This window comes from Dama dama, chromosome 24, assembly GCF_033118175.1.
Source record: "Dama dama isolate Ldn47 chromosome 24, ASM3311817v1, whole genome shotgun sequence".
In the NCBI taxonomy this organism is placed as follows: Eukaryota; Metazoa; Chordata; class Mammalia; order Artiodactyla; family Cervidae; genus Dama; species Dama dama.
In genome coordinates this window covers 54289310-54300975 of record NC_083704.1, presented here as the reverse complement: position 1 = coordinate 54300975, position 11666 = coordinate 54289310, and the positions used below count along the sequence as shown (strand labels likewise).

Sequence of the window (11666 nt, the reverse complement as noted above, 5' to 3'; positions counted from 1 at the left end):
GCCTGAATTCTGAGAGGGGGAGTCCAACGCAGGGCAAGAGTTCCAGGGATGCAGAGTGGCCCCAGGTGCCCCAGCCTGGGACAGGGGGCCGGCTGGGGAGCTGCCCATTGCCCGGGGCAGGCCTGAATCAGCTGGAACTCAGCAGGATGGAGCTGCCCAGGCTTTGGCATCAAACCCTCATTAGGAAAGACCCCGTACCCGGCTAGGTGGCTGGGGAAAGGGGCAGCAGGAAAAATCCAGTTTGAACTGGCAAGGCAGCTGCCAGCCTGAGAAACCCCTGAAGAAAGAACTTCCTCAAGTCGGTGGCTGCTAGGCCCATGGCAGTGCCAGCTGATCAGAGGGGGGCTTCCTGAGTCTGGTTCTCATCAGTCCCGGGCGCCTGACTCCAGCCTGGGGACTCACCCAGGAGCCCTGTGGCCCCAGGAAAGAGCTGGACACTGGCCTAGAGGTGGCCGCAGCCCAGAGTACCCCCGGGGAGCAGGGCTACCCTCTGCATGGGAATGTCTGGCTTCTTCCTCGTCAGCTGGGGCCATGGCCCTGCCCGAGAGCCTGGACTCCTGGGGAGTAGGAGGCAATAAAGGCCAGGGTCCATCCTGCTGATAGACCCTGGGAGTCTTGTCTCATACTCCTTCCATCCAAAGAAGGTTGCAGGCCAGAGCAGCCACAGGACTGCCTAGAATCCCTTAAGACCCCCAGGCCTGGCTTCAGGCCTCTCAGATTAGTAGCTCCACCCAGCCCTCCCACCCACCACCCTCAGACACCCACCCACATATAACCATATGGGGTGGACCAAGGCCTCTGGCCCATGGAGGCCATCTCTGCCTGCCTAGCAAGGTCTCCTCCAGGCTGATGGGTGGGCAGTGGCTCCAGGGGGAAGGGGGCAGGCAATGTGGCCACTACACTATATCCAAAAGTCAGGTGCCCACAAGATGGTTTGCAAATGACCTCTTTAGCCCTGGCTGTCGAGTTCTAACCCATTCAGCCTTTGTGAAGATGGGTCTGCTGGCCCTTGGTTATCGCTAAGCACTTTTATGTGTTTGGAAGAATTTCTCAGGACATTTTTCTTCTTTCTTGCTTTTTAGAATTGTTCTGAAAAAAAATTTTTTTTAATCTGAAGTGTTAACAAATTAGCAGGAATTCCCTGGCGGCCCAGTGGTTAGGACTCCATGCTCTCACTGCCGAGGACCCGGGTTCAATTCGTGGTCCTTGGTCAGGGAACTAAGATCCCACAAGCCATGAAGCACGGCCAAAAAAAATTAGAGCAGCACAAAGGTCGTCTATATTTCTTTCCACCTCTTTCCTTATGACTTCTTGCAACAGAAAAACAAGATGATATAGATCAGGAAAAAGGGCCAAAGCATGGGCCTTGGTCTCCCTGACCAGCAGCTGCCTCTGCCTGCACTCTTCTTGCCTGTATGCACATGCACAGATTCACCTAACAACTGAAAAAGAATCCACTGTTCATTCATTCGACAAGTATTTATTAAGATTTCCTATGTGCCAGGCACTCTTCCAGCACCTATTCATATAGCAATGAACAAATTGAAGAGCCCTGCCTTCCTTGAACTTATATTCTAGGTGGGGGATTAGATTCAGACTAGAAACATGAAACATAATCCGTTAAGTTATATCATTTGTTAAAAGATGATCAGTAGTATAGGGAGTAAAGATGGTGTGGTAAGGGCAATGAAGAACAAGGCTTGGGGAACTTCCCTGGCAGTCCAGTGGTTAAAATTCCACACTCCCAACGCAGGGGACACAGGTTCAATCCCTGGTCATGGAACTAAGATCATGCATATTATGCAGTGGGGCCAAATAAAATAAAATTTAAACAGTTAGGAGGAGGATCAGGTGGGCCTCACTGAGAAAGGGACGTTTGATCAGAGCTTGGAGAGGGAGGAAGCCATGCAGATGTCTGCAGGGTACATTCCAGCTAGGAGGATCAGCCAGTGCAAAGCCCTGAGGCAGAATATGCCTGGCATGGGAGAGGGGCAGCCAGGAAGCCATGGAGACTAATGCGGAGTGAGGTGAAGGGGGGCTGAAGAGACGAGTGGTGGCTACGGAGGGGATGTTGTGGGACCTGGTCAGCCACCATAAGACTTTGGATTTTTCTCTGGAAAAGGTGAGAACCAAGGCCAGGTCATGAACAGAGGAGGGGGCAGGATCTGACTCAGTAGCAGCTCTAAGTTTTAAATGGATTATTCTGGCTGCTGCATTGAGACTAGACTCTGGGGTGAGGGACAGGGAGCAAAAGGGTGACGGGGACACAGGGCTATTACAGATGGTCCAGACGGGCATGTCAGGCGTCTCAGCCCAGCTAGGGGCACAGTTAGGGCGAGAAGCTGGGCATGTCCTGCAGGTAGAGGTGGCAGGGTTCTCCGATGGCTTGGGTACGTGTGTATGAGGGGAAGGACAGAGACAAGTCCAGGGCGACTCCAAGCTTCTCCTGTATGTGCTGAGGGAGGCTAGAAGAACAGGAGTCTTGGGAGGGAGATCAGTTTTGCCCATGAAAAGTTTAAAACACTGACTGGACATCAAAGTGGAAATGCCATTTTTATGCTAAGGTGTGTGACTCAGGTTCAGTAGAGTGACCAGTACTGGGGCCTTGGATCCGGGAGGCAAAGAGAGTGGAAGCCAGGTACTTGAAGCCAGGTACTTGGTACTTGAAGCCAGGGTTCTAGATGTGATGGGGAGGGACAGTTTGGGTTTGGAAGGAGGAGGGGAGCAGTACGGACTGAGCCCTGGAACATTTCTCTGTTGGGAGGTAGGAGAGATGAGGTGAAACCTGCAAAGAAGCTGGTGGGAGCAGCCAGGAGATGGGAGGAAACCCAGGAGAGTGTGGGCTCCTGGGAGACAGGCAAGCATCAGCTGCTCAAGGAGTTGAGGGTGGAGCACAGGCCAGTGGGTCCAGCAACGTGTAGGTCACTAAGGACCTTGACCAGGGATTTTTTTGGGCAGGGAAAGGCAAACCTGTCTGGAAAGGGTAGAGGAAGGAGAGGTAGGACCTGGAAATAACAATCGTAGACAATTTGTATGAACTTAGAGGGGCAGGGCTGACAGAGACATTTAAGGAAGTCTGGGAAGAAGCAGCAGTTATTGAGGGTATGAGATGGGAAGAAGCTGGCAGGGTGGTGGGCTGGAGGCAACGGAAGGACTTCTGGGCCAGAGCCCTGGAAGACAGCACATGGAGATCGGACAGTAGCATCAGGGGGCACTCAGCGTGGCCAAGCCAAGCGCTGCTAACAAGGAGCATCCTGGGTCCAAGATGGAGCCAGGGACCTCGAGGAACAAACACATGTGCTTAGTCGCTCAGTTGTGTCTGACTTTTGCGACCACCAGGCTCTTGAAGCCCACCAGCTTCCTCTGTCTATGGAATTTTCCAGGCAAGAATACAGGAGCAAGTTTGCCATTTCCTACTCCAGAGGATCCTACTCCCGACCTATGTATGAAACCCATGTCTCTTGCATCTCCTGCCTTGATAGGTGGATTCTTTACCAGTGGGCCACCTGGGAAGCCCCCACAAGGAGCATATGGAGGGACCCAGAAGACTCACTCAGGTCTCAGCCTTGACTTCTTTTAAAGTCATCCAGCAACCAACTAACTTTCAAACATCGTCGCTGCTGCTCAATTGCGTCTGACTCTTTGTGACCCCATGGACTATAGCCCACCAGTCTCCCCTGTCCATGGGATTCTCCAGGCAAGAATACTGGAGTGGGTTGCCCTTTTTTTTTTAACCGTGGAACAGTAATAATAGACTGAATGCTACTTAGAAAGAAAACGTAGCCCTGGGAAATATCGGAAAGAACAGAACTGCTTTCAAAACCATACAAGGCTGCAAACCTGCCCTGCCACGCGCAGCCGAACCTAGGACTGGATTAAGTTTAACCCCCCACACCCATCCACTCCCGACCCAGCGTGTCCATACAAAGCGGCCTCTGCTGCCCCCTGGCGGTCAACGGTCAGAGTCTGGGCTGTGCGGTGACTCAGCCCACACACTACAGAACCTGGTGGTGGGGACGCTCAGCTGCATGTGCAGGGAGCCCTGAGGTTCCAAGGCTGTCCAAGAAAAAGTCCTGGCTGGCGCATGGGAGGGGCGCAAGCAAGAAGGCTTCGGGCCGGCCAAGGGAAGGGTGGGGGCTTCATTCACTCAACACTGAGTGTCTTGGGCAAGTGAATAGCTGCCACTCTCACGCTTGGCCAGGTCATTAGGGAACCAGGCCTTGGTCCTTTCCTCCATGAGTTGCCTGACCTTGGAGGGGTTCCTGGCGCAGAGGAAGGGGCTGGAGTCCCAGACTCACCCTTAACCGTGTGTTCTGAGAGCCCCACGAAGCATCACCCCGTTCATCTCTTTATCCTGTCCACATCTCTCCTGGGGTCAAGCTCATCAAGGCACCCGGAGCCCCCAAATCACACCCGCCCGCGGCCCCCGGCTTAGTTTACAATATGGGCACTCAGACACCCCAGCCGTGGGAAGCAGGGACATGCCCACCAGGATAATCAACCAAAATCAGCGTCTAATCTTTGCTCTGAGTTTGGAGGATGGAGGTTAGAGAGCATTCTAGAACTCGGGGGGGGGGGGGGGGGGGGAGATGCCGGGACCAGAAGAAGCAAGGCACACGTGTCGTGGCACATTCTGTGGCTGGGCGGCTAAGGCTGGAGGCAGGCGGGGAGGGCTGGGGTCAGAGCGAGGTGAGGGCCTTGCGGCACCACGGACCGCTCTGAGCAAGAGGACGCCGAGCGGCTGCTGCCCTAGGAGGGAGAGCCTTGCTGGCCACTGAGTGGGCAGATCGACGGAGGCAGGGGTTCAGGGCTGGAGGCAGAACAAAACCGAAGGCAGGACTGATGCTGGCGCGAGCGGCAGTCAGAAGACTAGAGGACCGCTGGGAGGTGGGGGCCCTAGGCCAGCCTCGGCTCCCGCGTTGCGCTAGAGAACCGCTAGAGGGCGCTGCTGTCCCGCGAAGTCGTGCTCGGTCTCTGGCGCCGCCCAAAGCCCGCACTCCCGCCTCGAGAAGCCCCGGAAGGGGCGGGGCGGCGCGCTCCGGGGCCGCTTCCGGCTTCAGTTCACACCGGAGGCGGGGAAGTGGGGGGGCGGGGTGGGGAGATAGGGGTGCGCAGGGAGTCAGGAGGGTTTGGGTTCCGAAACTTGGGGAAGATTGTCAATAAGAGGGAGAGGGAAGTGTGCGTGGAAGCCGTGGTGGGCCGAGGGCAGGCAGTGTTGCGGGGTCGGGGTGGGGAACAGTGTCAGGAGGCCAAAGGGGAGGGACGACTCTGGTCTGTAAGGCTGCACCCTTCATAGCTCTTGGCCCCCGCACCTAAGCCTCCAGCCTTTTCCCTTGTGAAATACAATCCTGGAGCTCCTGGGAGGCTTGGCGCTGCCCAAGACCTGAGGGCAGGGCAAGGAAGGCTTTCCAGCAGTGGAGTAAAAAGGTGCTCAGAGCTGGGGAAGCAGCTTGAGGCGGCTGGGGAAGCCTTTCAGCAGATTTTCTTTAAATGTTGGAGCAGTGTCCGTTTGGAGAAGAGGCCAAGCCTGTGGAGAGGACTAAAAGGGGACTAGTCAGCCCAAACCTGCTGGAGGAAACTAGCTCAGCCCAGTTATATGTGCCCTGCCCCGCACACGTCCCCAGCTACCCTCTTCTAGAGGATGTGGGACAGCCCTGTCTCCATAGGTTTCACTCCATCTCCCTCATCTCCTGCACCACGTGGTGGCCACCCCATGCCTTCTTTCCTACTTTCTCTCGTTCACAGCAGCCAGAAAGAACTTTATTTTTAAAAATAATTTTATTGGTTTTTGTCTGTGCTGGGTCTTCCTTGCTGCATGGGCTTTCTCCAGTTGCAGTGTGCCAGCTTCTCAGTGAGGTGGCTTCTCTTGTAGAGCGCAGGCTCAGTAGTCGTGGCTCATGGGCGGGATCTTCCTGGACGGAGAATCAAACCTGTGTCCCCTGCATTGGCAGACAGATTCTTGACCACTGAGCCACTAGGGAAGCCTCCCATGGGGAACTTTAAAATAGCAGATCTTGTCACCCATTCTCAAAAATCCTCCAGTTGTTTTTGGGGTTTTTTTGTTTGTTTGATTTTTAAGCTTACGCTGCTTGTGGGATCTTAGTTTCCTGACCAGGAATTGAACCTGGGCCCCAGCAGTGAAAGTACTACGTCCTAACCACTGGACAACCAGGGAGTTCCCTAAAAACCTCCAATTGTTTCCATCACATTTGGAATGAAATTTGGACGTCTTCCTGCCCTGTGGCTCTGATACCCCGACCTGTCCTTACTCTCTGCTGGCACTAGCCCACAGCTGGGACTGTGCTGGCCCAGAGCATCTCAGAAGTTTTTCTCCAACAGCCTGTCGCCATCCCCAACCAGGCTTATTCCTCTAACTTTGTCTAGGTGGCTTCAGTGGCAGTATTTGCTCTCTGCAGTTCTGCAGAGCAATGTCTCATGCTCTCAGGGCCCAGTGACTAGCATCTCTCTCAGGACAGGTCCCGTTCCTCTTCCCCCGCTACAGCTGGTCACCATCTACAAGAAGCGCCTGAGCCTTGGTGGCTCGGCCTTGGAGGCACCTCATGGGCTGCTTGCTGTTGCATCACCTTCATTAGGGCTGTTTTTGATTCTTCATTAAATTAAATTCCAGGAAGCGGTGCTAATGAAGGCCCTAACGAGTCGCAGGAGAAGCTTCCAGCTCCAGCCTTTGGATAGCACTGACAGGGAAGGCAAGGCAACAAGGTGAGCAGAGGAGTGGCTCCTGGGGATAAGGCTGATTATTATTTCCCAGGCCCTCTTAAGGATCCTGGGTTTCCCAGGGGAGGTGGCCTATAGAGGCCACGTAGGTGGCAGACACGGGCAAGTTGGACAAGAGCTCTTCAAGGACATGGAGGGGGTCTCAACTCAGTCCTGGACCCAGAGCCTTGAAGCCTCCCTCGATCCCCTGGACAGTTCTCCCCCAGTCATATCAGCAGCACCCTGTGAGTGCCAAAGATAAGTCAGATTTTCAGGGCCAGACATGAGGCTTGGAGATGCTGGGATCTGCTACAGCCTCATATACAGTCCTACCTCAGCATCTCTTAGGCACTTGGGAACTCCCTGCCTGCTCTTCACCTCACTGATGCCTCATAGGTGTCCTCTCTCACACCACAGACCCTCTTGCTCTGGCAAGGCTGGCCTTTTGGTTCCAGGAACACCCAGGCCCTTCCCGCCCTGCCCCAGTGTCTTTGCTGTCGCTTCCGCCTGTTTATTACCCTCTTCTCTTAGCTTGTCACATGCTTGGTCCCTTCTCATCGTTCAGAGTTCCCCTCCTTGGGAACAAGTCACTGTTCCTCATACATACACTTCCCAGGGGCTCCGTGTCACCCTGTTGAGTTCCTCCGAAACCCTGGAGTTCATTTCCCTGTTGTCGTGTTTGGCATGTGCTCCTGAAGGGCAGGCTTCCAGCTGCCTCCCTCACCCTCAGGTTCTCAGCACACAGTCGTTGAACGAATGACTCCTCCTCTGAGAGCCTCCTGCCTCTGTATCAGGTGGAACCCCCTAGCCTATCAAGCAACTTTTTGGCATGGAGTGCTGGCGGCCTCAGTTCTCCAGGTGCCAGAGCCAGTGGAAGGAAGGGGACCCTGACCCCAAGGCCTGCCAGGCTTGGGATTGTTTCTCTAGGGGGAGGGAAGAGAAGCCTGGGAATGGAGGTTTGGAAGAAAGGGGCAGAGAGGACGAGGTGGCTGACTCCAATCTCAGAAGTGCTGCTGGGCTCAGAAGCAGGAAAGAGGAAGTGCCGGGGGTGTACCAGGAGGTGGAGCCTGGCTAAGGGTTGCAGGGAGGGAACCAGCCCCGGCCACTGAGATCTACAGGCAGAAGTTCGCTGAGACTCTTTTATCTGTAAAGCTGTGATTTAATGGTAGAGTTTTGCTGGCGACTCCCTGCCATCTGTGAGCCATGGAGGTGGGGTGGCCAGAATCCTGGACTCGGCATCCCTGTGGGGCCTTGGCTGTTCCTGGACTCTGGGCGGGGGCAGACATGCCTACCCCGAAACTGCCTTTGGGGAAGTGCTGGCAGCTTCCCCTTCCTGGAGCCCGTGGGCTGGTATGTCACGGCCCACTAAGGGGGTCTCCATTCCTCACCCTGTTCAGCCTGGTGCATGACAGGAACTCAGGACAGAAGAGCTGCTCTGTGGCCTCTGGCGAGCCCCAAGGCTGTCCTAGCTCTCCAAGGGAGCCAGTAGCAGGCCCTTCATTACAGTTGGGGTGCTATCCTCATTTCTGCTGAATGTCATTTCACTGTCCCTTACAGTCTAGTTCGTGGGGTGCTGGAGCAACGTGCAATGCAGAGAGACAAGTCATGGCTCCTCTGGTGCCCAGGAGGCCCTGGCTGGGCAACCATCCTCTGCCCCCAGAACAGCGTCTCATGAAAGGATAAAAGAACTCCTGGGTTCCCAACTGTGAAGGAAGCAGCATGCCTGTATGTCCCTCACTGGACCACTATGGATGGGTCCCGACCCCTCTGGGTCTCAGTGACCTCAGCTGCAAACCCAGTCTCTAGCTCTGACCCTCGATTTTCTCCCCACCTCTTCCCGAACCCCCTTCCCAGTCCCTGTTCCCTCTTCCTTCAGTGATCTCCCTCTAACACTGCGCACACCACCTCCACCAAGAAAGCTTCCCAACCTTCCCATGTACCTTGAATTTCTCCCCGCTCTCCACAAACAGCTATGGCATATTTTTTTTATAGCAACAGCAGGATTAATTGTTAACACTTCTCCCCGATCCAGGGTGGGGGAACCCCTGGAAAGGGTGAATTAAAGTTTATGCGATTCATTGATTTCATTTAACAAAGATTTACCTACCGGCCTCAAGGATTAAGCTGTAAGGGGTCTGGAATCAGAGATCTGAGTGGGGGGAGAGACTCACTACCAGGCCTGTTAGGATCTGTTGGGGGAGGGGAGGCCCCAGGACAATAGGAGTCAGAGATGCCCAGTTTATAGCCAGGGAATGAAAGATAGGGAGGAGGGAAATGGAGGAAGGGATAAAGGAGAACATGCAAGAGGGTGGGGATAGCAAGGCAAGTCAGATGGCTGGAGTGCTAGGGTGTCACAGGGAGGGAGATGATTTGGGCCTTGGTGGGGGACAGCTCCTACAGGGCCTGGCAGAAATTACTATTATAGCAAGTCACCCGTACTGAGGGTGTTCCATGTACCATGCACATTCTGAACATTTACCTACATTTCCTCCCTTAGCCCTGATCTCTGCCAGTACAATGGGTAGCTATGACTGTTAGGTCCACTTTACTGATAAAAAGACCTGAGACCCAAGGAGTTTCTGGTACTTGTCCAAAGTAATACGCAGCCAGGCAGTTTGCAGACTGCTCTCCGGAGAGTCCTTGCTGTCAGCCACCACTGTTGCATTTGTGCCCCTGCACGGTCCAAAGCAATGTGTGTGGGCTTTATTCTCAGGGTACTGGGGAGCCACAGAAGGTTTGTGTGCAAGACAGTGATGTGGCTTCTTTGAGTAGGATTCCCTTGACTGCAATGTAGAGGATGTATTGTAGAGGAAACTGGAGAGCCAGGGAGAAGGCTGGAGGCCTAGAATAAGGGACAATGGGGCCATATTTGAGTGGGTGTTCAGGAGGTAAGGAAGAAACTGACGGGGTGTAGGGATGCAGAGGAAGGATGATGGCTCTGGCTGGTCACAAGGCCACCAGGTGGAAAGTCCAGGAATAGGGATTATTGGGGGTACTTGAAATGACTGGGCTTCAGAGCAGTGATGAACATGGGGCTGGTGATTCAGGGAGAAGCTGGGCTGGAGATGGTCCTGTGGGGTTCTGAGCCCCAGAAGTGGTATGTGACAGGAGGAGCAAACAGAGGCCTCTTTCCAGTAGCCCTGGGGCCCCCATGGAGAAAGCGAGGGAGCAGCCAGGAGCACTGGATGCAGAGGTCGCTGGACTCTAGGAAGAGCACTTGAAAGGAGGGACTAACTGGTACAAATACCACAAGAACTGGCTTGGGGCCAAGGGGCCATGCCTCCCAGTGGCTCTGTCCTGCCTGGCCTCCATTGATTGGGGTCTGTGTCTGCCCACCTCTGGTGAGCCTGGCCTCTGAGGGGCTGACAGGTTCTCCTGTTGCCTGGCAACTGCAAGAGCTGTTGGCTGTTGCTAGGAGCATGCTGGGGAGGCCTGAGGAGGGAGGATCAGCTCTCAAGTGAGGGGCGGGGCTGTTGAGGGAAGAGGCCCACCTTGGAGCTGGGTTTGTAGCCTTTGTGGACAGGCTGTGTTCTCGACTGTGTGCACCCGTGTTTACAAAGTGTTCTGTGGATTTGAAGCATTTTGGAGGTTGAGCCTATGTGTGGATGTATAGAGCATATCTCAGAATGTCTGTCCCTGGGTGGGTATTGTGTGTTTTCAACAGGTTCGCTGCGTGCTTGTAGCAGGCCCTGCCTGCGCTTTGATTCCAGGCAGGAGAGAGTCCTGGGGGAACCATTTGAGGATTTACAGGCCAATACCTCCTCAACAGGGGAGCCATTCAAATAGGGACACACAGACATTCCAGGGAGAGCAGACAGCTTGAGAACTGGGAGCGGAAACAAGATGTGTGTCAAGGTGGTAAGGAGGGAGTCTGTGCTGAACGGGACTGTGGGTGGCCAAGCATTGCTGGCCAGCTCGCTTCCTGGCTTCGTGGACTTTCCTTGTCTTTGGACTGAGTGAGCCCTCCCCAGCTCAAGGCACATAGGACACCTTTCTGGGTAACCCTTCGCAGACTTTTTAACTGTCCAATAGAGGTCGGGGCTGTGGGCTTCTTATGGAGAAGAGAATCAGAAAGACTGAAATGTCCTGCTAGAAATGCTGCTGCCTACCTGCCCCCCGCTCCCCCCCCCCCCCCCCCCCGCCTCCACCTTTGTCCAGCCATGGGGTTGCAGCCACTGTCCAGTGATGACAGGCCATGAGATCATGGCCACTTATGTTTCCAGAAGTCTGGTGGCACCTTTTTCTCTTCCTTGATCATGGTTGCTGGGTCCCAGGCTGGAGCCCAGAATGGCTCCCTGTTGAATGGCTCCCTCCTAGAAAATCAGAGAAAGATAACTCTTGGATGATTAGAGAAGGTACCCCCAGCTGAGGGAGACAGCCTGGGCAAAGGCATTGAGGTGGCAATAGAATTTTTTCTTTTTTAACTTCAAATGTGAGAGAGAAGGGGTCAAAACCGCTTTAAGACGAAAGAAGCAGTCCAGAGAGCCTCCGGGGCTCTGTGGATCCCGAGACGAGTTTATTGGGTTCATTAACTTTAAGACACGCCTTTTCTGCTCTGCTCGCTCAACTCAGAGGACTGGTTCCTGCTCGGCCCCTGAGGTGCACCGGATCCCGGTCCTCAGGCTACGAGATCTGCCCGCCCCCGCCGTCGAGCAACGGGGCTCCAGGCGCTCTGCACCCAATCGGAGCCCGGCCCCGCCTGCAGCCCGCCCTCCGCCCAGTCCTTCTGGGCTAGGCTCAACCCCTGCAGCTCTCCCTCGGCGTGGCTCCGCCTCCAGCCCGGGCCGAGCTTGGGCTGAGCCTAACTTCGCCTTCGTTCCGCCCTCCAGCCAATCAGCGGCCCCATATCTCCTATGGCCCCGCCTCCGGCCCTGCCCCGGCCCAGTCCCAGGCCTGACTCGCTCCGGCCCCACCCCCGGCCCGCCCTGCCGTCGGTGCGCGGCGGCCTGGAA

The 11666-nt window shown here is 55.1% G+C and overlaps 1 long non-coding RNA gene and 1 other non-coding gene across 2 annotated transcripts; one reads left to right on the top strand and one right to left on the bottom strand.

Annotated features, from left to right (window-relative positions):
• The first annotated feature begins 5213 nt into the window (after positions 1-5213).
• On the top strand, positions 5214-8796 carry LOC133045912 (uncharacterized). The gene is made up of 3 exons (XR_009690373.1): positions 5214-5427; positions 6629-6720; positions 8272-8796. It is a non-coding gene; the product is annotated as an uncharacterized LOC133045912 (long non-coding RNA).
• TRNAE-UUC (transfer RNA glutamic acid (anticodon UUC)) lies at positions 6104-6175 on the bottom strand. Its single transcript has one exon. It is a non-coding gene; the product is annotated as a tRNA-Glu (tRNA).
• Positions 8797-11666: the final 2870 nt, after the last annotated feature.